Source organism: Sus scrofa, chromosome 4 (assembly GCF_000003025.6).
Source record: "Sus scrofa isolate TJ Tabasco breed Duroc chromosome 4, Sscrofa11.1, whole genome shotgun sequence".
NCBI classification, from domain to species: domain Eukaryota; kingdom Metazoa; phylum Chordata; class Mammalia; order Artiodactyla; family Suidae; genus Sus; species Sus scrofa.
In genome coordinates this window covers 60,069,222-60,096,879 of record NC_010446.5, presented here as the reverse complement: position 1 = coordinate 60,096,879, position 27,658 = coordinate 60,069,222, and the positions used below count along the sequence as shown (strand labels likewise).

The 27,658-nt window shown below is 34.2% G+C and overlaps 1 long non-coding RNA gene across 1 annotated transcript in view; it reads left to right on the top strand.

Moving 5' to 3' along the window:
• The window catches only part of LOC102160555, a 102,616-nt gene that overhangs the window by 54,182 nt on the left and 20,776 nt on the right, over positions 1-27,658 (top strand). Inside the window, exon 2 of the long non-coding RNA XR_302933.3 lies at positions 18,208-18,315. This is a non-coding gene — a long non-coding RNA (uncharacterized LOC102160555). The remainder of the gene's footprint in view (positions 1-18,207; positions 18,316-27,658) is intronic.

The window sequence follows — 27,658 nt, the reverse complement described above, 5'->3', positions numbered from 1 at the left end:
AAATTTCTCAGTTAAATATACTATAGATGGATATGCTTTTAAAGCTACTCAAAATTACAAATATAAATTAAGTGATTAAACATTCAATCATTCATTCATTCACTCAATATGTTTTGTGTACAACTGTTAAACCTACTGTGAATATTGCAATGAATAAGACAGTTATATCAGTCAAATTAGGCAAATTGCTACAATCAACAACCCTAAAATCTTAGTGACTTTATGCATTAGAAGCTATTTTTCACTCATATTGCAGTACAAATGAGTTTTGGACTTAGTACTCCATACACTGATCCAGAGATCATAGCTCTGCCTGCCGGTGGTTTCTCAATGTTTCCCAACAGATGGTTTAAAGCAGTTTGGGTGATGAAGAAAGATCCTGAAAGGTCCTAGGATGTTTTAAAAGCAGATGTGAAAGTATTGCAGAAAACTTCTACTCACAGTTCATTGGGTGTCACTAACCATTTGAGCACATCTAGCTGCTAGGGAAGCAGAAAATATAGTCTGTGTGCCCAAGAGGTAAAGAAAATGGGACATGTGGACATGTAACATTGTCTGTGCCAAACAAGGATTCTCCTTCTCATGGAAATGGTATACTATTGTGGGAGAGGGTAGCAGTAACTGATTAAACAGATAAATGAAGCAAATTTCAGGTAGTGACCAAAAGCTACATGATGTGATAGTAAAGGACTGGAGGCGGGGAAAGCTAATGTAGATTGAGTGGTCAAGGAAGTTTTCACAGGGTGAAAAATTTTAAGCCAAGACCTAAATTATAAAAAGGAAAAAGAAAAAAAGAAAAGTGAGAGGTTTCTTTGACAAGATGTGGGTATACAGACTGCTCTAGGGAAAGAGAGTAACAAGTATTAAGGCACTAAGTTAAAACTAGCTTGTGTTTTCAAACAACAGAAAAGACTTGAGAGGCTGTAGTAGAATGATGTGGGATCAAAAATGTCAGTTAAGAGGTGGCTCCTATAAAGGCTTTTAGGTGATAATGAGGGGTTTTTGTGTTGTTTACAATGCTATGGGCAACCACTGAAGAATTCATGAGAAGAGATGGTAAGATTCACATTGAGATTATTCTTTTTGTTATATGGTAAGTAGATTCTAGGGGACAAGGATGGAAATGGGAGAGCAGTTAGTGGTCTACTGCAGCTATCAAATAAGGAATGCTGTTCTTGGATAAATTGGTAACACTGGAGATCTAAAAAAGGTGGACAAGTTTGGAATACATACCTAAAAAAGAAGATAATAGATGATAGATTTGCTTTTGGCTTGGACATGGTGGTAGGTGAAGGGTAAATAATTAAAAATAATTTTTGCTTTGGTCTTGACCACTTTGGTGGATAATAGTGACATGTAATGAGATGTAAAAGACTGGGAGAAAAACAGATTTTTGGGAGGGATCAGGAAATCAAGAATTCTATTTTGACCATATAAATTTAGAGACACTCAGTAGATAAATGCCAAGGTAGGTAGTTGAGTGTATAAGTGTTACAGGATACTCTGTGCTACCTTTATGTTGCTCAGATACATGACCAAATTTCCGAAGCTGGAGTAATAGGTTCTAGGCATATTCCATGATTACTGAAAACCATCAAAGTGCTGCTAGTTATATCTCCCTCCTCAGGACTTTTAGGAGCTGGTAGGAAACAATTATAAAATTGGATATGAGGTTAAATTTTAAACTGAATTTGGTTGAATTAATATGGTAGCAGAAAGTATTGGGAAAGGTATGTTCACTGCCATAGATATTATTATGGGATATTCAACAGACAGTAGTTGAAGGCAATAATTTGAAAAAAAAAAACAAAAAACAAAAAACTCTTTCATGATTCCATCCTCTTTAAACTGTTCATAATTCTGTCAGAGCATTTATAAAAATTTCTGTAGTCTCATCCTTAAAGAGACCAGATTTAGATTGTTTAAAGTCATGGCTTAGAATGGTATTACCAAGGCAGACATCCAATACAGAGAAAATAAAAGATCTACAATGAAACCCTGGATCCTACCAGGACATACAGTTTAAACAAAGGAGGACAGTCAGCAGTTGGATTACAAGAGGGAAGCAGGCAGAGAATGTGAAGAAGCTGAGAATGGAAAAGTAATTATTAAATTTTGCAGCATACACAAGATCCTTGTATGAATTTGATGAGACAAATCTCATTGAAAAATTATACTCTGCTAGCTCCCTGTTGCCTAGCAGTTAAGAATACTGTGTTGCCACTGCTGTGGCTTGGGTTAATCCCTGGCCTGGGGCCTGGGAACTTCTACATGTCATGGGTGTGGCCAAAAAAAGAGGACAAGACATTTTATAGGACAGGTTAAGGAAAGAAAACGGGAGAGTTCCCATTGTGGCTCAGAGGAAAAGAATCCAACTAGGAACCATGAGGTTGCAGATTCATTCTCCAGCTGTGCTAAGTGAGTTAAGGGTCTGGTGTGGCCATGAGCTGTGGTGTAGGTTGCAGACAAAGCTTGGATCTGGCATTTCTGTGGCTGTAGTGTAGGTCAGCGGCTACAACTCCGATTTAGCCCCTAGTCTGGGAACCTTCATGTATTGTGGGTGCTGCCCTAAAAAGGAAAAAAAAAAAAAAAAATGAAAAGGAAATGGTATAAGGCTTGGAGCCTTGGAAAGAGGGAATATAGACATTTTGAAATATTTTGTGTGAATGAGAGTCAAAATATGGGATATGAGGTCAAAAGTGGAACTTTTAGGATGGAAGATACTAGAGAATGTTTGCACACAAATAGACAATAGATAGAAAAAAAGAAAACTTATTAACTCCAGATAATTTTTTTTTTTTTTTTTTTTTTTTTTTTAGGGCCGTATCCCTGGCCTATGGAGGTTCCCAGGCTAGGGGTCAAATCAGAGCTGTAGCCACTGGCCTACAGCACAGCCACAGAAATGCCAGATCCAAATCGTGTCTGAGACCTACAGCACAGCTCACAGCAATGCCAGATCCTTAACCCACTGAGCAAGGCCAGGGATCAAACCCGCATACTCACGGATTCTAGTAGGGTTCATTAACCACTGAGCCACAGAGGGAACTCCAAACTCGAGATAAATTTCAACTGCAAGTGCAAAATCTCTAATCTGAAATCCAGACTCTCAGCAAAGGATCTGACTTTAGGTACCAGCGGGTGCACTTAACTCATTGTTAGCTGGAGTGTTATTAGAAAGTAGATCTATTTATGGGAAGAAAGTGTTCTCAGAGCAAATATCAGCTAAGATTGTGTGCCTCTTTGTCTGGGTGTGTATGATCCTGTGTATGTGGTAATGGTAACTATGAGTTTTAGGTGAGCCACTGGTTGGTTGAAGGGCATTTTGAAAGCCTGAATAGAAAAGTTAAGAAATAGTCATTTTTATGCAAGTGAATATTAATATATTTGGTAAGAGTGATAAAATGGTCACTTTTGTCTGTATATTCATTTGGGATTTATGGTCATTAAGGCTACCCAGCCTTTGAAGATTTTTTTCCCCTACCTAGTCTGAAGCCCTATTATAGACATGGTCTAAGTGAATAATTGATGTAGCATTTAACTAGTGTTGTGGGTTTGTCAGGAAATTTCAAGGGGGGAGCGGAATGCAAGAAAAGCGTGCTCAGTTTCAAAGGAGTGATTGCAAAGATGGCAGAGAAAAATGGTTTATTTTGAATCAACTATTTGGATTATTTCTTTAAAATCCATTGCAAAATACTAGTATAAATTTATGCAGAAACAATATTTAAAAATGTTGCTTTTGTTGTTTTAGTATTATTTAATCTGATGTTTTATATTATCACTTAACTTACATTGTTCTGTTAATCTCCAAATTATTTTGAGGGACAATTTAAAGGCAAGGAAATATGGGATTTCCCATTGTGGCTCAGTGGTAATGAACCCAGCTAGCATCCAAGAAAATGTAGTTTTGATTCCTGACCTTGCTCATTGGGTTAAGAATCCAGCATTGCCATGAGCTGTGGTTCTACTTATAGATGTGACTTGGATCCAATGTTGGTGTGGCTATGGTGTAGACCGGCAGCTGCATCTCTGATTCAACTCCTAGCCTCGGAACTTCCATACGCCCCAAATGAGTCCCTACAAAGCAAAAATAAATAAATAAATAAATAAATAAAATTTTAAAACAAGGAAATTAAAGCACTTGATAGCTAATATTCATATACTTGGGGCCTAGGACAATTTAACTTCAAGGAAGAAAATATAAGCAACTACTCATTTCCTTAGAATGATTAAAATAGTTTCATTTGTAAAATTCCTTTGGATAATTCATCCATTCTGAGACTTAGAAGTATGGAGCGCAAAGAATGTATTTGTAATCTTTTTGGCAGGTTGGTTGCTATTCCTAGTTTTGTAATACTGTCCTATTCAAAGCCAGCCACAATAGAATAGTCAAAAAAATAGTTGGACATCAGATATTATTTCTGAACTTGGATATTTTTGTAGTATTTTCTAATTAGTTGATTTATGTTCTTAAAATTATGATATGTTTATATGAAAATGTGAAAATAGTAGGAGCAAGGGATATGTAGCAGATACTTTATAACCTGATTTAATCACCAAAATAAATTCTGCAAGGCAAATATTGTTATCCCGATTTTAGACAATGAGAAACCAAGATGAAGAAAATTTATATAATTTGCTCAAAGGCACAAATTTAGTAAGTGACTGAACCTTGATTTGGGCATGGATATGTCAGTCTACCAAATCTGTGCTTTTTGGGTCAGAAACTTGCCTCCAGGTTTCTAACTGAATGTCCATATCAGCTTAATTTGTGCAACCATGTAATATTTAAACTAATGGATGTAATGGAAAAAGACACATAAACAGATAATCTAGCTATTGATAGCATTTAAAGCATACATAAAGCAATTCAAAATTTTCCTCACACAATCCTCACACAATATAAACTTTCGAGATTGGTGATATGTGGATTTAGTATTTACTAGCATTTGAAATAATTGTTGATAATATAAAATGGTCTTATTTATCTATATTTTGTCCAATATTAAAGGAAAGGTTATATGCTGCTGACTACGGAAACCAAGACTATTCTGTCTCTATTTTCTCAGCTCACTCAAATGAAACCAGATAATTCCATCTGTTTAATTCCCTTTGACCCAGTTCACAGTCACCCCTAAATGGATTCCAGAAATACCAGATCTGCTGCTTGCAGAGTTTTCTTAAAGCAAGCCTAATGGATCAAAGTGTGTCATTCTATCTAGCATCAATTTATTCATCATGCAATAAATTCACATTTTGTGTAAGGCTTAACAATGTTTAGGAAAGATAAAGCCGAAAGGGCCTTGACCTCAAAGACAGATGTATATCTATATCTATATTAATATAGGTGTATGTATATATATATATATATGTACATAGATATATGTATATCTGTATTGATATAGGTATACATGTATATATATATATACACACACCTATATATGATGTATATGTACCTATATCACATACCTATATAAACTATATGATTACATGTAGATAGATACAGATATGCAAACATATATGTAAAAACATACACATGCAAATATAAACACATGTTAATTTCTTTAGCAGAGTACCAAATTATAACCAAAGAATTGCTATGGATTGCAATATATTTTACCCCATAAAAATTCAGAATAGAGAAAGATGAACATGTACCATAGTGTTAGTAATACCATTAGCAGTTAATGTTTTCTTGGTATTACTTAGCTCTTTGCATGAATTATCTCATTTAATTCATCTTTTAGTCATCTCTTGTTAGATAACAAATTATGCCCCAAATTTGAAGCTTAGAACTATAAACATTTATTATTTCACAATTTCTATGGGTCAGGAATCCAGGTGTAGTAGCTTAGCTGGGCCCTCTGGCTCCAGGTGTCTTATGAGGTGGCAGTCAATCTGTCGTTGGGTCAATGCTACAGTAATTTTAAGTCTCAAGGAGGGCTAAAGATCACACTTCTAAACTTGCTTAGTTATTGGCAGGCCTCAGAAGATCTGCTTCCAAGTTTACTCAAGTGGGCCGCCTCAAAGAACTATTTCATGACATAGCAGCTGGCTTTCTCCAAGGTAAACCATCCAAAGAAATCTAGAGACATCCCAGATGGAAGTGACAGTCATCTGTAACTTAATCTTAGAAGTGACATCCATCGCTTGCTTCTGCCGTATTTTATACATTAGAAGCAAGTTGAGAAGTTCAGCCCATAATCAAAGGGATGGCATTACACAAGGGTGTGAAAACCAGAAAGCCAAGGAATGCTAGAGTCTGTCTTAGAGACTGTCTATCACAATCTTAAAAAAATAAAAAAGCCTTATGAGGTAAGACCTATTTTATATAGATAAGACAATTGAGGTCCAGGTTAGTTAAATACTTTCCTCAGTGTTATAGCTGAAAAAAATGAGAAGGCTAGAATTCAAACGCAGAAAGTATTATTGCAGAGCCTAAAAAGACTCCCAGAAGTTAAAATTCAATCAGAAGAAAAATTCTTTATTCTAGAAAAGAAGTAAAATATAAGCACAAAACAAAGATGCAAGTATGAAATTATGTATAATATTGATAATGCAGAGAAATTTATTTAGAAGTTGGTAGGAAATCTAGTTGGAAAAATTGGTTGATGTTAGTGAGCTTTTAATATATGGCTAAGGAGTTTAGATTTATGGATAAGTCATCAATTTATTTTAAATTTTATTTGATTGTGGTAAGAACACTTAGTCATCAGTTTTTGTTTTTTGTTTTTTTTTTAAAGAAGGAAATCACGTAGTCAATGACTGGCTTAATGAATATCTGTCCGGAAGTTTGTCGGACAGTCTGGAGTGTTGTGATGTGAAAGATAAGGAGAACTGTTTCAGTATATGCAGCCACCAGGGTCTGACCAAGGCCTAAGTCAGTGGAAAGAACAGGCAATATCTCCCAGTAAAATTCCAAATGTTTATTGATGAGTTTGATGAGAAATATAAAACAGTGACATGAATTATTCCAAAGTTTCGAAAGAGGAATATTGTGAAAGTGCAATGAAAACATCCAAAGGATTGGTTTTTTACCTGAGTTTTTTTTTTCACTTTTGCTCTGTGGAGCCTAGAATAGGTCACCTACACAAGCAAAAAAAAAGAAAAGAAAAAAATTTCGAATAAATAAAGGAAACTGCAGTTTATTGGACTAAGATTCACTAATCTTAGAGCAAACAAATAAAAAACAAAAAAGAAATGTAAGGAAGGGTTTAGATTATAAGGTTTCAGGCCATTAAAACAGAGCTAGGAGTTCCCATCATGGCGCAGAGGTAGTAAAGCCAACTGGTACCCAGCAGGATGCAGGATCGATCCCTGGCCTCCCTCAGTGGGTTGGGGATCTGTTGTTGCTGTAAGCCGTGATGTAGGTCGCAGACATGGGATCCCACTTTGCTGTGGCTGTGGTATAGTCTGGCAGCTGCAGCTCAGCTTTGACCCCTAGCCTGGGAACTCCCATATGCCACAGGTGTGGCCCCAAAATAAAAAACAAACAAACAAAGACACATCTAGATTTCATGAAAACTAGAGAACATCAAGACCTAGGACTATTGTGCTCATTTGGATGTGGTTGTATGCTCCGTCTCTCTCCCTCTTCATTGTGTTATATCTTTGGGTACCTTAACCTATTTTTATAAGCAGGTCTGCACCATTCTCTACTGTGTTTTGGCAGGCTGTGTGTATGCTTCCCTATAATTTCAACTTTGTCTTGCATTGATGAACGCTCTTAGATTTTATAAAATAAAAGGGTTATTTTCGAGTGCTGTTGAACTCTTCTTGTGTTTGTTCAAGTGAGAGAGAGAGAATTTAGAATCTCTCTCTGTCTCCCCTTGGCTAATTAGCATTGACAATGGGGAGGCAGATAGGAAGTTATGAGGCTTATTTCTCTCAAAGTTGGCTGGAGGAAACATACTCTCCAGAAAGCTGGCATAAATGAGGTAGGCAATTCAAATTTTTATGATCATGTGGAATGCAATACACATTATTTTTAATCCTTGACAATGGCTCATAGTGAGTTCTAAATATCGGAAGAGGAAACAGAGGTTTTGAAGGATTTAGACAAAATGCTGTTACATAGCTCATCAGTAGTTTTGGATAAGATTCTAAATCCATTACTTTCTGACTCTATAACCACTGTCTCACTCTTTCTCTTTCTTATTGCAACATACCAGTAAGAAAAATAAGGAAGTTAAAATCAGAATGGTTGTTTGTTTAATCGTGAGTCATGTAGGCCAGCCTCTAATGGGCCAGGTGTCAGTAATTGCAGACAACCAATATCCCTAAGTCTTATCACAGCTCAGGCCCTATATCAGCCTCACCCCATGCCTGACACATAGTGAGGCGCCAGGATGGGTGAGGTCTGTCTTAACACTTTTCTGGCTATTAAACACCCTGGATGTTTAATGGTTTATATTTAGCCTTTCCAAATAAAGCTGTTCTTCAAAATGCCTTATGCCTCATAGTGGAGATCACAGTTATCAAACATTGGCTGTAGAATTTTGGCAGAAAATAGAAAGAAACTGTAGAGTTATATAACATCAATCAAATACAGATTAAGATGGTTAATTAATTAGCTGCTTTGTTCTAGGGAGTGGGTAACGTGCTTTTACAAAGAAAAGAGTTTTTGAAAAGAATGATTATAAACAGGAGACAGAACACTAATGCAATGAGGAAAATAAGTGAAGAGGGTATGGGGATGAAATCATTGCTTAAAAAATAGGTAAAGACATGTATCTCAAGTGACAAGAGGGAAAAGATGTGGCTGAAAGAGAAAAACCTCCCCGGGTGATACATTCTAAATAAAGTAAGAAATGATAGCCTTTGCTAGGAATAAGGGATAGAATAGAATTTATAAGGAATGTAGAGAAGGTTTGGAATAGAATTTATCCATGAGATTCTCTTAAGATTTAAGTGGAATCACATTGACATGGATATCCAACAGTTTTAATTTACACATTTATAATATGAGTAATCTAGAACAGGAAATAATCTTCAAATATCCTTGTGTGATTCATAGGTTCCACCACAGTTCAATTCAGATAGAAGACCCTTAATAAAAGTTTGGTGGGTAACTAAATCAAATAGTGAATAAATGAATAATACTTATGGTCTGTATTTCACTTAATATGGCCTGTCATATTTGGAGAATATGAATATCATGCACCTATTTAAGGAATTACTTGATAGTTTTTAAACTCTGCTTATATATTGTAAGTTAGCTTTCATATAAAGAATTCATAATAGTAATTTATAATCAAAACTATTTAAGTTTTGTTTGTGATATATTAAATGGATAAGAAGAATGACTTCACTAGAAATATATTGTTGAAAAATTTCTCAAATTTGTTTTCATAAAAAGGGGGAAATTATTGATAAACACATCTAAATTTGCAGATTGGTTATTTTCAGAGGTTATTTGGGGTCATAATTGTAAATCTCATTACCGTGCTTGAAGGAGGTCTCTTTCATTATTATGGTGCTGAGGTCCATATCCCTGAAGCTAATTGCAAGGTAGAGCTGCAGAGTTCTAATTGTTTGCCATCAAAATAGCTGTGTAAGCTTGATTAACAGTGTTCAGCAACATTCATAATAGTCCAAGCCTGGCCCTGCATAAAATAGAAACTGGGAAAAAATCAATAAGATTTAATAAGATCAGGAACAATCACTTACAATAGTACATCAATCACACAAAGTAATAGGTGCAGGATTTGATAGGGTCCTGAACTGCCTGAGAGATTCATAACCAGTACTCGTTAATGATTTGTTCATTTGCATTTTATCAATCCAGCTACAGCTGACAAGCAGAAGGAGCAAGAAAGAAATATGTTGACTTAAACTCATCAGCTTTGCAATTAAAAAAATAACATATAATAGCAAATGCCTTGTCACATGGAAATCTGATATTATTACAAAGATGTGTGCAATTGTTGGCTCTTCAAACTGGGCCGGCAGTTAGCCTTGCAGAATAGCCAGCATGACAGTGTCCCTGTGGTCACTAGGAAGTCTCAGAGGTTAGAAAGAATGTACACGTGAATATAAAATTTCCTCTCCACCTTTCATAGACTTTGATTGCATAATAATATTTAATGCAAAATGTGCATATTTCCATGTTTTTATCTCTTTGAAATAAATGAAGCTCCTGGCTTTGCCTTAGGCAAACCTTCTATCAAATGCTAAAGCAATCATAATGAGAAGGCTTTCTGGTGATTATTGCTTATCATTATATCCTATTTCAGTTGATGTTATGACTATATAAAGTAATCATGCTGTATTTACCATCTATATTAAAACATATTTTGGGAAGAAAGGTAAATGGGTAAGATAAAACTGTGTAAACAAATTTCTAATTCTAAATAAATGGTATGATTTAATGTGAAAAAATAATCCCCCTATAAACATCAGAAGTATTATAAAAAGTCTGAGCTATTTCCAAGAAATTCATGTGGATTCTTGCTTGGAACATTTCATACAGATTTTCTATAAAGAGAATTTTGTGAGTGGTGGGATACAGAGCACATTGTCAAAAACCAGCAGCGGTACCATCCAAAATGTGGATTAATTAGTCTCTGTCCAAAACTACAGTAAATAAAGTGCTCCTTCAGAGAAAAACATTATGATTCAGGTCCTTGTGGATGATGTTTTAATAGCTTATTTCTATATAGGATCCATTAATTCAATCAAAGTACAGGTAAAATCCCATTATAATAGACGCCTCTAAATTGTTCTGTTGTGGTAGAATTTGGTTAAAATAAATAAATACATTTATCTCATTCCCACTATGTAGTACATACTGGAGAGACAGACTTAATGCCCAGTCTCCTTTCTATTGAATTAACACATGAAAAGAAGTGCTTTGAATAGGAAGAGGGGAACCAGGAGCAAAGTATACTGCTCACATACCTTTTTGGCTTTCTCTAAATCCTGATGACTTTCAGAATGATTTTGGCATTAAGATGAAGTTTTTTTTCTTTTTTTTTCCTTTTTAAAGTTAGGATTCATTAGGCTGAACAGAATGTTGATATCTAAAAGACTGAAGAAAATAAAAAGTTATTATTATTTGTTAGCCTGACAAAAATAACTCTGAAGAAGTCAATTTTATGCAGCTTAATTTGCTCTCCCTACAAAGGGAACCACCTAGAATCAAATGCTTCAATTATACAGGTTGACTCTTCTAAGGCCATTAAACAGAGAGCATTAGCAAATTTATGAAGGATCAATTCATAGGATGCCAATTTGCCTAAAAGCAAATTGATAAATGTCCAATTTAGTGAAAGACCAGTTCACACTCATTTTTGGCATTTAGTGATTTGTTTTTGGTGCATTAGTTGGCTTCATATATACAGTTATCAGTTGTATAGGAATCATCATTATCAGTCTGCTGGAAAATGGAAATAGTTTTAATTATTCTGAATATTCTTACCTTTTATTTACTGAAGAATCATTTTTGACCCTGATATTGTAACAGGCCTTGGAAATGTAAATACTATTAAAATGTGTATTCCAAATGTTCACATTTTAATAGGAAAAAAAATTCTCTTAAAAGATTAATAATGTACTTTCTGGGTTCAGAATAAGGCTTGATTAATTGCGGGTAGGTATCATCTCTAAACCATGGTACCCTTGATGGTGAAAATTAAGCTGTTAATATTTATTTTGAAACAATGAAACTATAACAACGGCTTTTCAAACAAACCAGAATATACTTTCACTTTAGTAATGAGTAAATAGGGAAAGGATGGTCTGTTAAAAAAATTATGAAGGAACTGGTACTATTTTAGTTGAGATGTTAGAAATAAGTAGAATTTCACTATTTTGAGTGAAGAAAATCCACACAAAGACAGGTAACACGAGCTATGGTACAGCAAGGAGGTGCTTTGTGTGTCCAGTATGTAATGGAAGACAGAGCAAAGTAGAACTTTCTTACTATGGGAGACCTTAAATTAGGATTTTTTTTTTCTCTAGGGTAGAGCGATTTTTTGAAAATGTTTGAGGAGGAAATAGCAAAAGAGGAGTAAACTGTATAGTATTAAGTGGTTAATATTTTGTGTCTAGCAACAAAAATACTTAGGTTTGCATGCCAGCTCCAGCACATGAGTTACTGCTGGGCTTTGTTTGAGCTTCTATATTCTATATATTATTCTATATTCTATATATCACATATTCTATAAGCTTCATTTTCTTCATTACATATAATGCGTACAGCCCACGTACCACAGTGGCATGTAGTAAGGACTCAATGCCGTTAGTTTTTATTATTAATAGAAAAGTAAGTATGGTATAATGGAAAGAACTTATTTCAAATCCTATGTATTCAACTACGATAAAATCACCTAATTTAGCTGAGGCTTAAAATTGCTCTTTTGATGGGAATATATATATACACCGCTCTTTAAAACTGTAATGAACTCTTCAGATGATGTGGTTTGTATAATATCTCTATTTCATAAAGACAAAAAATACATGCCAGTAGCAACCTTAAGCATGACAGAAGCAGGAGACTGAGAGTGAGACTGAAGGCAGGAAAGTTATTTAAGAAACTTGTGGCAGACAGTTTCTTTGGTGGCCTTCAATGAACTAAGCCTCTTAGAATTAGTACCTTTGTGTATTCTTCTGTCATTGATTCCAAACTTGACCATGCACCTAGATTTGATCAGCTTTGGCTGCTGGAACATTGGAAGCATAATGCAAGTGGAAGTTCAGTAAGCACTTGTACACTAAGACTTGTCTTCCTTGACTCCTTGTCTTCGGAGTAATCCTTTTTGGAACCCAGTTGCTATGCCTTGAGGAATTCATGGAAAAGCCATATGGAGAAAGAGAAAGAAAGAGAGAGAGAAGTGTTCAGCCTGGCTCCAGTTGTTCTACCTATTCCACTTCAGACACCAAATGTGTGGAGAAGAAGCACTTATAGTCATCCAGCCCTAGCAGTTACAGTGGGGAACACTAACAAACTGTTCCAATAAATCCCAGTCAATATTATAGAATTACAAACAGATAAATACTTATTGTTTTAAGCCATTAGATTTTAAGGTGGTTTCTTATACAGCAACAGATAACTGCAACAGAAATTGGTACACCGGATTAGGGTGCTACATAACAAAATAGTAAAATACATGGCATGTATTTGGGGACCAGATAGCAGGTGGACCTGAAGGACATAGAGGAAATTGCTATTAGAGGCTGAAGTAAAGAGGATTCAAAATTGGTACTGCAGGAGTTCCCGTCGTGGCGCAGTGGTTAACGAATCCGACTAGGAACCATGAGGTTGCGGGTTTGGTCCCTGCCCTTGCTTAGTGGGTTAACGATCCGGTGTTGCCGTGAGCTGTGGTGTAGGTTGCAGACGTGGCTCGGATCCCGCGTTGCTGTGGCTCTGGCATAGGTCAGTGGCTACAGCTCCGATTCGACCCCTAGCCTGGGAACCTCCATATGCCGCGGGAGCGGCCCAAGAAATAGCAACAACAACAACAAAAGACAAAAGACAAAAAAAAAAAAAAAAATTGGTACTGCAGAACAATTAGTGAGAATGTCAACTGCAGTAATATGAAAAAAGTATTAGTAGTTCTGATAAGATTTCTAGAAAAAAATACTGGAAAGGCCACCTGGATACATTTCGCTTCCTAATGTAAAAAATGTGAGAAGTTAGATGAACTTAAGAAATAATTGTTCAATACTTAAGCATGATTAGAGGAAATGTAAAGGAGATATGACTTTCTGTGTTGAAAAAGAAAATTATTTCCTGTCCTCGGGGTTTCCTGTCAAAAACCTAAAAATTAGAAACTAATTCAGATAAGATCATATTCTGGATGCTGCTAGTAACACACAATCTCATAATAAACCTCAAGCATAGAGTGAGAGTGAAAGGCACTTTCTGAAGCCTCAGAAAGATTGAAAGTTGTGTCTCAGAAAGCTAGATGAAAAGGCTTCTTAGAATCTTAAAGATGTTGTCCACAGCACCCTAAATCAAAAGGTTTCAAGAAAATTGTTTTGGGTGAACCACTGCTAGCTTGGGTTAAAAGTCCTAAGACAAAAAGAAAAAACCTATTCTATGAGAAAGAAGAAACTTGAGTAGGCTACTCAGTGGCAAATATAGGCCAATTGTTATGAAAAGAAAGAAAACTCTGGGTATGGGTACAGGGCCAAGATGGCTGAGCTGAAGCTGGGTAGAAGCACTTCGAGGGAGCAAAATTATGCCCTACAAAAGGAGCATGTGAGATAATAAACAGAGGTTGTTTTAAGCCACTAGGTTTTGTACTAATTTTTTATGACAGCAGTAAAAAAAAATGTCAAATGCTCTGTTCTCCAGATTCTGTTATTTGCTACTGGCTTATTTTGGACACATTTATGCATCACTTCAGAACCCGTTGGACTTATCTGCCTTTTATTCCATCCATTAATGTAGTGACCAGTTCTGCAAAGACTCTGATAAACAGAATTATCTTGACATTCTGCAGATGCCATGCCGTCATACTGGTTCACAGTATTGATAATATTATTTCAGTTGTACCTGGTGAGCAAGGATTGGAAAAGATGTTTGGTGCCCTAGTAAACCACAAGGCATGTGAGGGGGTGGAATACTAAGCCTTAAGAAAAAAACAAGTGAGTATTTTGAGTTTGAAGATAGGAGGTATCCATCCTGATACATCCCCTCCCCTCCTCCCCCCGCCACAATTTCTTTAGCAATTTACAACTGCCATAAAGAGTTCCAGTGTTTGGGGGAATTTTATGCATTTTGAAGGCAATTTATACTTCTCTTGCATACAGAAAGCTCCCAGTTTCATATAGAGCCTAGGTTAGGGTGCAGTCTTTGTTTTCCATGGGCTATATTGTCAAGTAAATTCAGTGGTGTTATTAGTATTTCTGTGTCATAAGGATGCTGTGTGGCAAGGCTCAATAGTAGAGCTGAAGTCTAGACTGGGTTTCAGATCAAGGATAAAACCTACTGTAGTTAAGAATAAGCATCTAAAAATATCTCCAGTAGCTCTGGCCACTGTAGTTTTTCCACTAATGATTCTGTATTACTTATTTGTGGAGATTGTATTTGACCAGCATCTGAACTGACCCTGTGATGAACTGACACTCTACCACCCCTCACTCACAAAAATTAGGCTCCACAGAGTACATTAGTAGCCAGCTATAACAAAGGGCATGAACAATCTGAATGGTGCCAGGTTGATCACTTCATTTATACCACTTCTGACATTCCATCTCACCTGATTCTTTCCAGCCATCGCTATGGAAACCAGGTCAGCACAGTTTTTTGTAACATCCTAGTTGATCCCCCATCACCATGCGGCATACCTTCAACCTCTTTTCCTAAGAATTCTCTGATTGTTTCTACAGTGTCAAATGATGAGAAGGAATGCTTTCTGTTCATAATCATGCGCAACTTGGAAGTGTAAGAGAGGTAATACCCATTAGGCAACCCATAAAACCATAAAATAAGGTACCTACTAGAAAAATACTTTTATTATTCACCTACTGTCAGTCCTGAAAGACATTTTACATAGTTTATCAGAGTCCCATAGATTGACACAACCAAAAATCAACAAAGGCTATCTTGAAAGCTCGTGTTTTTTGCAAAACTACTGAGACTACCTTTTTTTTTTAAAAAAAGCCTATTGAGAGTAAGTTGCTGACATGACATTTTATTACTCTCAAGTGTTCAAGTGGGAAATTCCTGTAATGAATTCTCCAACATAACCACAATATAATCATCAACATTGAGAACTAAACATTGACACATGACTGTACCATATAGTGACTCATTCCTTTTTTTGCCAATTATTTCAATAATTTCTTTTATAGCAAAAGGATCTGATCAAGGATCACATATTGATTTTAGTTGTCATGTCTTTTCAATCTTCTTCAGTCTGGAATGGTTAGTCTTTTACTAGCTTTTATAACCTTGACATGTTTAAATATTACAGACCAGTTATTTTGCATAATATCCTTCAATTTGGGTTGATCTAATGTTCCCTCATGATTAAATTCATGTTATGAACTTTGGCAGGAACATTATGGAGGTGATTTTGTGTCACTTCTATTGCAGTTTATCAGGTGGGATATGATTTTGATATGTACCATTAATCTTTACATTAACTTTAAAATGTTTAAATTTTATGGCTACTCCCATGGCATATGGAAGTTCCTAGGCCAGTGATCAAATCTGAGCTGTAGCTGCGAACTGTGCTGAAGCTGAGACCTATGTCACAGCTGCAGCAATGCTGGATCCTTTAACCCACTGAATTGGGGTAGGGATCAGATCTGTGCCTCTGTAGTGACTAAGCCCCTGCACTCAGATTCCTAACCCACTGTGCCATGGCAGAAACTCCCAATTGTTATGTTAATTTTAACCATTCAATTAATGTGCTGTTTACTTAGTTTCTCCAGTGTAAAGTTACTATTTTTACCCCTTTGTAATTAATCAGTATTTTGTGGGCAGGTTCTTTGAAACTATGTAAATATTCCATTCATTAAAAAAAACAAACAAAAAAAAGCTTAACCCAACGGTCTTATCATCTATTGATGTCCACTGTGACATTTGCCAAACAATTATTTTCTAATTCTAATTCCATAATTCCTACTAAATGCATTAATTAGCATCCTATTGTAGGAAAAACTTTTTTCTCTCTTTCTCCATATGTTCATATTTGTATATATAAAACATTTACAAATATATACACATATTTACACGAGTTGGCCTTATGAATTCCTATTTTATTCAATGGGTTATACTCCATCAATACTGTTAATGTTATGTTAATGTTCAAATCATCCCATATTTGAAAGTGGGAACCTCTTCAAGCTGACTTCTTTTTGGCATGTTTCATAATTCTTTTAGCACTTTTAAAATTTATGTCACAATAAGATGTTCCATGCTCATTTTGTACTTTCTCTGACCAAGCCTATGTCCCTCAAGAACTGCCGCTTCCAAGAATTTTGATCAATCATTACATTATATTATCTGAGCCCAATCATTACATTATATTATCTGAGCCCAAGTGCTCTATTGCTTCAGAGAAGAAAGTCATAGTTTTCCCACTGCAGAGCCCATTAGTTGTTTAAAATTACAATTTGCTAAATATATGTTATTCAGATTTTTAAATTTACATACATTAAAATTCATACTATTGGGTCAATTCTACAAGTTTTGATAAATCTACAAGTTTTGATAAATGCATATACTCATACCCACTACTGAAGTTAAGATACAGTATAGTTCTGTCACTCTCTTCCATGTGCTACTCCCTGTATTTAAGTCCTCCTTTCTCTCTTAACCCTTGGCAACCAATAATTTGTTATCCATTCTTACAGTTTTGTCATTTCTAGAATGTCCTTTAAGAGGAAGGGTAGAATTTTTAGCTTCTACTCACTTTTTTCATCTACCCTAATGTATTTGGGATTCATTCACATGGTTGGAAGTTTCGATAGTCAATTCCTTTTCATTGCTGGTAATACTCCTTTAATGTCAATGCACCACATTTTGTTTTTCTCTTCCTCACTTGAGAGACATTTAGGTTGCTTCCAGTTTTGTGCTGTTACAAATAAGGCTGCTTTATACATGCATACACAGATTTTTTATAAATATAAAACCATCAAAGTGTTTTCCAGAGTGATTGTATCAGTTTGCATTTTCACCAGCAATGTATAACAGCTCAAGATGCTCCATGTCCTTGTCCACACCTAGAATTGTCAGTTTTAATTTTAATTTGGTAGTCATTATATTATGTAACTCATTTTGGATTTAATTTACATTTTTCTAATGACTAATGATATTGAACATAAAGTAGCATAATTTCATGTGGGGCAGAAGCTCTCCATGGCAGTTATTCTCACATAGTAACTTGATTGGGACCTGAAACATCAGTCTCTCCACAGTGATTATGTGCAGTTCTATAACAGTTCTGGTGATTCTGATCTCACCTGCCTCTAAATCCCGAGAAGAATATCATGCATCATGTTAAAAATCATTGTCCCCTAAAGCAAGGTAGAAAGGAATAAAAATTGGGTGAAAGGATAAATACATTTGGAAGTAGCATAAAAGGATTGCAAAAATTAACTTCTATGCTCTTCATGCATTCACTCAAAAAGAAGTGGGATCATTTGTTCAAAATGAAGTGTGAGGGGTTTTATTACAACAGAGATATTTTGTTTTATTATGGAAATTTGTATAAATCATTTTCCTTTCTTTTTCTTTTCTCTCACTCTTTTTAGTGAATGAAAATATGAAGTAACATCAGATAGAGCTATTTTACAAGAATTCAGTTTCTTCATTGTGGCGACATGAAGCAAGTTTGCCTACAAGCCCATCCATAAGTAAAAGTAAGTAGTTTCAGTGTATAGTTTTTGAGTAAAAATTTACCAGTTAGGAGTTCCTGTCGTGGCGCAGTGGTTAACGAATCCGACTAGGAGCCATGAGGTTGTGGGTTCGGTCCCTGCCCTTGCTCAGTGGGTTAACGATCCGGCGTTGCCGTGAGCTGTGGTGTAGGTTGCAGATGCGGCTCGGATCCCGTGTTGCTGTGGCTCTGGTGTAGGCCGGTGGCTACAGCTCCGATTCGACCCCTAGCCTGGGAACCTCCATATGCCGTAGGAGCGGTCCAAGAAATAGCAAAAAGACAAAAAAAAAAAAAAAAAGAACTTTACCAGTTAAACATTTTTGAATGGCTTTGGCATTGGCCCTCAACATACTGGCTCTCTTTTGTGTGACGACACTGTTATAGGTAGTTTTCTCGGATGGTAGGATATATCGTGTGGCTGAGATTCTGGTAGGCAAGAATAATCTTAACAGTGCTCATGACTTTCTGTTAAAGATGTGAAGTTGTGGTAGAAGGTGTTTGTTTCTGTAGGAGCATTAAAGTCCTGAAGGATTTTATTCTTAGATTAAATCTCTATATGTGGAAAAAGTGGTAAAGGGCATGTACTTAACACTAAAGAATTATCAGTAGTCCATGTAGGGTTTTTCATAATGAAGATCTAAAGGATTAGAGAAATGAATTTAATAAATAGGAAATAGTTCTTATTCGGATCCAACAGAGTAACTAGTGTCTGTGTTGATGTTGGCTTTGCAAGTTAATTTTAGTAATGGAGTGCCTGGTTTCTTTTCCAGACAACTTCACCATCCTCATCAGTGTTGATAACTATTGTAGTTTAGTTTCTGTAGCAAAAATTGCTTTTGAAGCCTTATTCCTATCTCCTTTTTGGCCTCCTCTTCTTTTTTTTTCTAAACTATTACCTAACACAACTAATAGTTAACCATATACAGCTTTTATTTTCTTAGAAGGTTGATATTTACTATTTCCTTCTTCTTGTGTTCAATACTATTATACTTTATTCTAAAATAATGAGTCAGTTTGGGAGAAAATAGACAAAACCAGAAATCTGGCAAGATTTTTATATCAGACAATTGTAGGTCAGAAAAAAAAAAAAAAACTGAATCATACCAGAGGAAGAGAAAATCTAAGAAAAGTAGAAAAATAAATCTAGTGGCATGGATTTTTTTCCCACTATCAAGAATCATGTAGGAATGGGCTCTGGCAATTTGCACCTGTATGTTCATTGACTAAAATATCCCCCTTACTTTCTCTCTAGTTTTTTGTCTTTGTTTTGTTTTGTTTTGTTTTTTTCTCTCTGTGCTAAGGCTTGTGGGTAAATTCATGTAAGGTTAATGATATAAAATCATACCTCAGGTTCTGAACCTTAATGAAGGAGAAGGATATCAGGTAGGAAACTAGCATTTCCTGATTTAGTAAGTCATCTTAATTATGAAATATAAAACCAGCACAACACGTATTTGCTCATAATTTCAAGTTTTTCACTATCGTACTTTGAGCCTAGGTCAATTCCCACACACACATGAAAAAAAAATACTTATATAGAGTATTGTCATTATTTTGCCATGTGTAGTGTTCCATAGATCCAAGGTCTAGAAAGCTGTGTAAATTAATTCAGCCAGGCTCTTAGAAGTTTGTAATGTGTTAACGTTATATATAATTTACATAATGTGTAAGTGATATACTTTCTTTATATCAACATTAATGTGATTAGAATTGATTAAAGTGCCATACTTATCTTGTAATTGTGCTTTTCACCTACAAACTTATTATAAAGCAAGAATCATTTCTTTAGGAGCAGCCCCAAACTCAGTTTGTCAAAAATTTATTCTGGAGGAAAACATATAAATATAATATCAAATGTATTGTTTTAAAATATTTTCTGTGGTATAGCCAAATAAATTATAGCAAAGTGATGATTTTTCCTCTTAAATTTAATATGGGATGTTGACCCTCAGTGGTGGAGACTACCTCTTCTGATGTATTATGCAATTACATTGATGGATGGTTAATTGAGTCTCTGTGGCAGATCATACGTTTACTCATGACCCACATGTCACTGGTCAGGTTATGGCTTCAGATCTCTGGCCTATAAACTTACCTTGTATTGGAAAATACCTGTTTTAAATATCAACTTCTGGTTTAAAATGCCCATAGTAAAATAAATTATTAACTTCATAACCAGAAATTGGCATACAATTGCTTTTGTCACTAAGATGACTTAGATGGTTTTTTGCATGGCTTGAAATTACCAGTAAATGTAATAAGACTTTTGTGTAAATGATTAAATTGTCTCAGTTTAGGTGTTCACTCACATTAATAGAAAGGGCACTTGAATTTTCATAAATATCTATAGATATAGCTCTTTAGCTCGTACTCACATATTTAGTTCATTGAGAAAGAATGTGGAAGAAAATCCAGCCAGGATTGGCCTTTATCAATGTGGTATAGTTGATCAAGATTACCTTTGGTTTTCTCAGTTTTCCACTGTCTTAGATCAACACAGCTTCTGTGTGTCCCAGAATATAGGAGATGTCTTTTTAGGTAATGGACTCTGATAACTGTTTGAACTGACAGGGACATTTTTTAGTTTCCCTGAATATCAGTATGTAAGCAGCCATCTGCTTACGAGGGCAGGTTAGGTAACTGAAGTCACTGGGATCCTTTTACTTTTAGGGGAGGTGTGTAGCAGAGAGGAATGGCTGCAAGCATAGCCCAGAGTTGGAATCTTCACTCTGCTACTAACCAGTTCTGGACTTCGAGTATGTCTTATAACAATCCTAATTGGTTTCCTTAGCTGCACAATGGAAATAATAATATCTATATCATAAAAGATTACATTAAAATTCTCTTTATATTGCATCAATTATAATGTCTACCCTATACTTCTATAATAATTATATTAGTAATTTTTGTTATTCCTTAGACATCTTACATAAATTCTTGGGTAATGATAACAACAATAATGATAAAAACCGCCTTTTATTGAGCACTTGATTTCATGAAGAATTAGGCTATATGCTTTGTCCTGATTTTGTTCACAAAAATTGTGACATACCATTATTATTTCCATTTTACAATTAACAAAGTTGAAGATTGAGGGGTGTATTAGCTTAAGATCACAAAGCTAATAAGTGATAGTGTGAAATCAAATTCATGTTGTGTGGTTCCCAAACTGATACACTGATTACACATACACATACTAAATTCTAATTTAGTAATGAAAAAAATTGATTTCATATTCAGGTCTCTTTTTTGCCTGTTTGCATTTTTATATCTTACCCAAATGTCTACTAATACGAGTAAAGAAAAAAATGATAGGAAAACTGAGGTGAATTAGATTCTTGACCAGAGTATTCTATAAACTACCTGAGTTACCTTTCAGTGTTATTTGATTTGAGGTTATGATTGTGCTCTTCTATTATTGGCAATTTTGAAAGGGAAGAGAAGGCTTCAATTACCTTGCACCCTCTATAGAATGCTATATGAAAACCAATAATTCTGTAATCTGAACACTCATTTTCTATCTTGGAAAGAAATTACACTTTAATTTTTAAAATAAATTTCTTAGGTAGTACTTTATTACACACACTCTATCTTGTGTCTGAGACACCTGTCTCATGAAATAACCAAATGCATTTGTATCATGTGATAGAAGAATTCTAAGATGACCCCATGATATCCACCTTCTGATATAAGCATCCTATATGATCCCTAGGACTGTGAATATTAGGGTTTTTTTTTTCACTCCCCAGATTTGATGAATTTATTTGTCACAGTAGACTTTAACAAAGGGAGATTATTTAGGATAAGCCTGACCCAATCAGCTGAACCCTTAAAAGTACGAGGCTTTTTCTAGACTCAGAAATTCAGATAATAAGAGGTATTCCACATGAGAGGTATTCTCCATTGCTGGCTTTGAAGAAAAGGTAGAGGGGCCATAAGACAATGGCAGTCATCTTCTACCAACAGAGCGGGCCCCCAAATAATAGCTCCCAGTGAAACACATACTTCCATAACAAGGAATTGAATTCTTCCAATAACCTCCAGAGGAAGACTCAGTTTGGCTGATGCCTTGATTTCAGACTTAGAATGGGTGAATTCTGACCAGGACCAGAAATCTTGAGCCCATCATGCTGTGCCTGGACTCATTAATATACCAGTATTATTTTAGGTACAAAATTTGTGATAATTTGTTACGCAGAAATACAAAACTAATATACGCTATTGATAATATAACTTATTCACAAGCAAAAAAGTTGTTTTTAGGAGCTAATGAAAATATAAAAGGCTAAGCATGCTTACGAAGTAAAATAACCATAGGTTCTCCTAGCTCACAAGTGCTGTGCTTCTTTACAATATAAATGTGATTACAAAGTGTGGTATTTCAGTAAAACACTTGAACTGTGATGGTTATTTTTAACTAAGCATTTAGATTCTGAGAGTCAGAATAAACATTTCTGCTTCTTTATCAAAATGATGTAAAATGCCTTTTATATTTGTATGAGCTGCTTTGCATAATTTCTCTCTGAACCAACAATATTTAAAGCTATCTAAATTTCCCAAATGTTTTAAGGTAAATACTATTACTTTTTTACATCACTGTGGTAGATGTAAAAATAATACTGCTTTATCTATGACATGTCTTTGATGATTCATCCAGTTTGACAAGTAACTCCGCTATAAGCTCTTCAGTTTGCATCAACACTGAGATAAAATGAGACTTGAACATGTGTACCATTGAAGCAAAATAATGTACAATCATTGTATTGTTTAAAATATAAAGATTTTTAATGGACAAAAATTGCTAATACAGCAGTATCTTTGCTTCGATCATTGATTTTCTCACAAAAAAAGTTATCCAGAATTAACTTAAATATCCTTTGTCCAATGGCTTTAAACTATAATGAAAAAGAAGGTTCATCTCTGCTGTATACTTTTTAGGGCAATATTGAAAAAGATTATAATAATATACATATAATAAAATTGTCCACAATGGGTGAGTCCTGTAATTGTGAACTGAATTCAAGAAGGCTGCCTTGAAGATGAGAACTAACAATGTCTTCGTTTTGATTAGCTTACCTTTTCAAGTGTTCTGCTAGGAACCTCTATTACACACATAGAAGCAAGAATTTTATTATCATCACTATAGCAACTGCAGGGAAATTTATTTCAAAACAGTTGGCTATCTGAAATTTTTTTTCAGGACAAAAAGAAGAGCAGATGATATGTAACATTTTAATTCATTTAAAAAAATTGTTCTGTGGTATAAACTAGTGCACTTTTACAAGGACAAGACAGTCCTATTGCTTTATAATTTCTTTATTTAAGCAATAAGAGATAACACATATATCTGTTGTATGCATGTTAATCACATACCATTTTAATTTCACTTTTTAATCGATTAATGTTTAACATCTCTTACATTTTTCAAAGATACTAAACCTTTGTAAGGAATAGTTTTATATGGATCATTCAAAATCTGAGTATGTCACAACAAATGTATTTTCTATAAATTATTATATTTAAGCAAAAAACAGTACACCAGATAGTACTACATAAACAACTGTAAAATAAATTAATACTATCCTCTTTTCTTTGCATTTGGATGATCACAATTTTAAAGCTTTTTTTTATAATATTTTGTGCTCTCTCTTGAATTTCTGTGCAAGAAATGCTCTTGTTCTTCTGATCGTATCTTTTCATTTCTCTCAACTTTATCGTGAACATGCGTGGTTCAAAGTTGCTGACAATCTGCATTTAAAATAAGATAATCATAGAATAGGGCTGCCTAGGCAAATTTTAACCTTTATATCTTTGTTGGAGCCAGAGTTCTGAGAACTTCTTTTATAATGGCCTTTTAAAAATGCCTTTCTGGACTGATAGGGCTTACTTTTTAAGTACTCTTCTCCTACTTTAACTGAAAAAGACATGACAAGATTTCAAGATTCCCTGAAATATATTCTTATGCATGAATTATGCACATTCATAGGATGGCATCGCTGCCTTTAGACTTCCCCCAGAAAGCCTCCTACTGACAGACTGAGGAAACAAGACCCCTACAAAATGTAAGCGAATTAGTTGCTCTATGAGACAAATTATGCTATGCATCCATTCTCAAAGCTTTCATAATCTTTGTATGAATTGTTCTCTTGGAATTAAATTTTATAAGTGTATAAAATTATACATGAAAGAATAAAATTATAAGAATATGTAGTAAATCATTAAAACATGCATAGATGATTTTTGAAGGAGCTTATTGGTGAATCAGAATCAAAAGTTGATTTTCCATGTTCATTACTTCCTTTTATTGTAGAATCAATATAATGAAACATCTGGAATGTCTATATTCCAAATGTGTGTGTATGTGTGTGTGTATATATATGTATGTATACATCTATATATAGACACACACATCTACATATATATATATGTGTATGTATGATGTTATAGGTATAAGTTCAATACTAATTTTAACTATTTAAAAAGAATTGTTATATATTTGGTAATTATACATTTTAAAGTCTTTCCTCAAAAGGTTTCTTAAGTCACTTAATTACATAACTAACTAAAAATTTCATTGTGCATTCATTGGAGCCTTTTATCACAAAATCAGTTTTCAATAAAATTCTCATATCTATGCTAGGTACAATTTCTATCAATATTCAATATACTTTGGAACCAAATATTAAATTAAGAAGTAAATCAGTGACTTAATGATATCTAGAAATATTAAACAATATTTTTAAACTCTGAATACTTTTTTTTATTTAAGGCAATTTTACTCCTCCAAGTTAGAACATTGGGATATTAGCTATTGGGTAATTACATCATTTATATTTCCCATGAAAGTAATATAAGGCAATGTGTATTTAGAAAATACCTCAACTTTTAAATATGTGAACATGTTAACATAGTAGTTATTTCAAAAGCTAGATATTTCTTTATTAAAATATATATCTTTTTAAATTGATTAAGCATAAATTGTTTTGTTTAAAAGTTTACAACATTTTGGAGGCTGCCAGTAGATGGCATTCTGGTTTCTGTAAGAGATGTTTATTAGGATGGGCTCTTTTCTTTGGAAAAAGGAAAAAGGATCTGTGACAATAGGATTCTGATTGAAAAGATATTAATTCTTCTTGATAAACTGTAGCCATTCTAAAAATAATTAAGTTTCAAACCATGTTTCTTTTATTAACTCAGTTTACCAAACCTGGTTAGTTGCTTAACTCTCAAAGTCATGATAAGGATAAAATTGATGTAATTTTATTGAATAAAAATTTAAAGTTAAAATATAATGTTGCATTGATTCTAAATAAACTAGCAAAATAATGTTTTAGCTTCATTAAAAGCGTCAATAATTGGCTTATGCCAAGAACTATTTTATTACCTACTGGCCCAAATTCATACATATTAGCATTATTTAGTCATGAATAACCACGTGATTTAATTTTCTTTGAAAAAAAACTTACTTAATCTCAAATTAACTTCTTCCAAATATAAATATAATCTAATATAGTCTCTTGCATATAGTAGATGATGATTAGGTATTTGTTAAATGAATAAATGATAAGGTATACCTATAACTCTTTGAGTCTATTTCTGAGTTTATTTGTAAAATCACATAAATTAAAGGTCCTCAAGAAACTCTATCAACTGTCCAACATGGAGAATAGACTGTTCTTTCCCAGGAAGTCTTTCCTTAATTCTTACATTACTTAGCAGATTATAGGCAGTTCCTCCCTCAAACAGCATTCTTAGTAGTCATATGATTTATTTTAGTGCTAGGATAGTTGGGGAAGTAAACTCCATGACCACTAAAAAACAAACAAACCACAAAACAAAACAAAAGAAAAAAACAAACCCAGCAATTATTTATTTGTAATATGTTTTAAAATAACCTAATAAACCAAATATATTTAAAGCCTTTGAGATAACCTTTTAATATACTATGACAAAAGATTAGAAATAATTTTCTAAAGTAATTATAAGTGCAAACAAGATTAGGGTAGATGCTGATCCAAAATAGCAGTCAAGTTCCAAAGATTGTTTTCTTCATTGCTTTAGATTTACAGGCAAATAATTAACATAATAATTGCAAAAGTCATCTTTTTATTACAGCAGTCATCCTTAGGAATAAGCAATAAAGTACCCTGGTATTTCATATATGCTGAGCAATTGAAAATAAATTAAAAGATTTTTTCAAAAGCAAACTTTTGTTAATTACAGAAAATTTTCCTTTATTGGTCTGATAAAGAAAGCTCTAATAGAGTAACACTGTAATAAAGCACAAATGATAGTCCATGTTGGAGGAAAGAACCAATTAACCTCAGTTAATACCTCAGAATACCTTAGAATTTCTGGTGTTATTGACTTGTCTGAGTCACTATTAGATTCTTCCACTGCAGAAAGTTGAGAAACATGGATATTTCTGGTTATCTGTACAATTCAACATGATAGTTACCTTGCTATTGTAAGCAAGAATCTACTTAGAACATGTTTATTTTAATCCACAGTGCCAGCAAGTTTATCCATTCTTGATGACCTTAGTTAAAAACTATTTCCAAAAATTCCTCCTTGATATCTGAAATCAGAAGTTATATTACTCAAGCTTCAATTCTTACAGTATTTCATACCAATTTTATGTAGTTTTAGTTCTTAAATATTTTGCCTTAGGTTCACGTATGATTTTTTTAAGCTTTTGTAGTGCTTTTAATGTATTAACAGTGTTTTTACATTTGCCATCACCCATTTTTTTTTAAATGCAATTAAGTTCTTTAGAGAAGTGTTCCTTATTGTACCCCTCACAATGGCTACTATATTGCCTTTTATGTCCCAGTTCCTCAACAATTATTTTCAAGTTTACAATATAAACTACTATAATAGTACAATAAGTATTTTTTGAATTAAGTACAAAATCAATAAATGTGTATAAGAGGAATAAAATCATGCACAAATAAATGATTATGATAGCTTGCAAAGGAACAGCAAAGACTAAAACTATTCCCCAGGGAATGGCACAGTATAAATTATAAATTCAGGTTAATGTTTTACATTTGGAGGTTCATCAGTGTTATTTTTCCAGTGGGTTTTGTTTCGTTCTAGATCAGAGTCTCAACTGTGAATGCCCATTTTGAATCTCTGGGAGCTTTAACAATCAATACTGGTTCCCATGATCCAACTCTAAAATTTCTAATTTAATTTGTTTCACTTTTGCTTTTTCCATCAAAAATTCCTCCCTAAATGATTACAATATTTAGTCAAGATAGAGGCTACAGGTAGAAAATCATAACAGATCAAGTCCAATGTATTCTTCCTCTAAATAGAGAACTAAT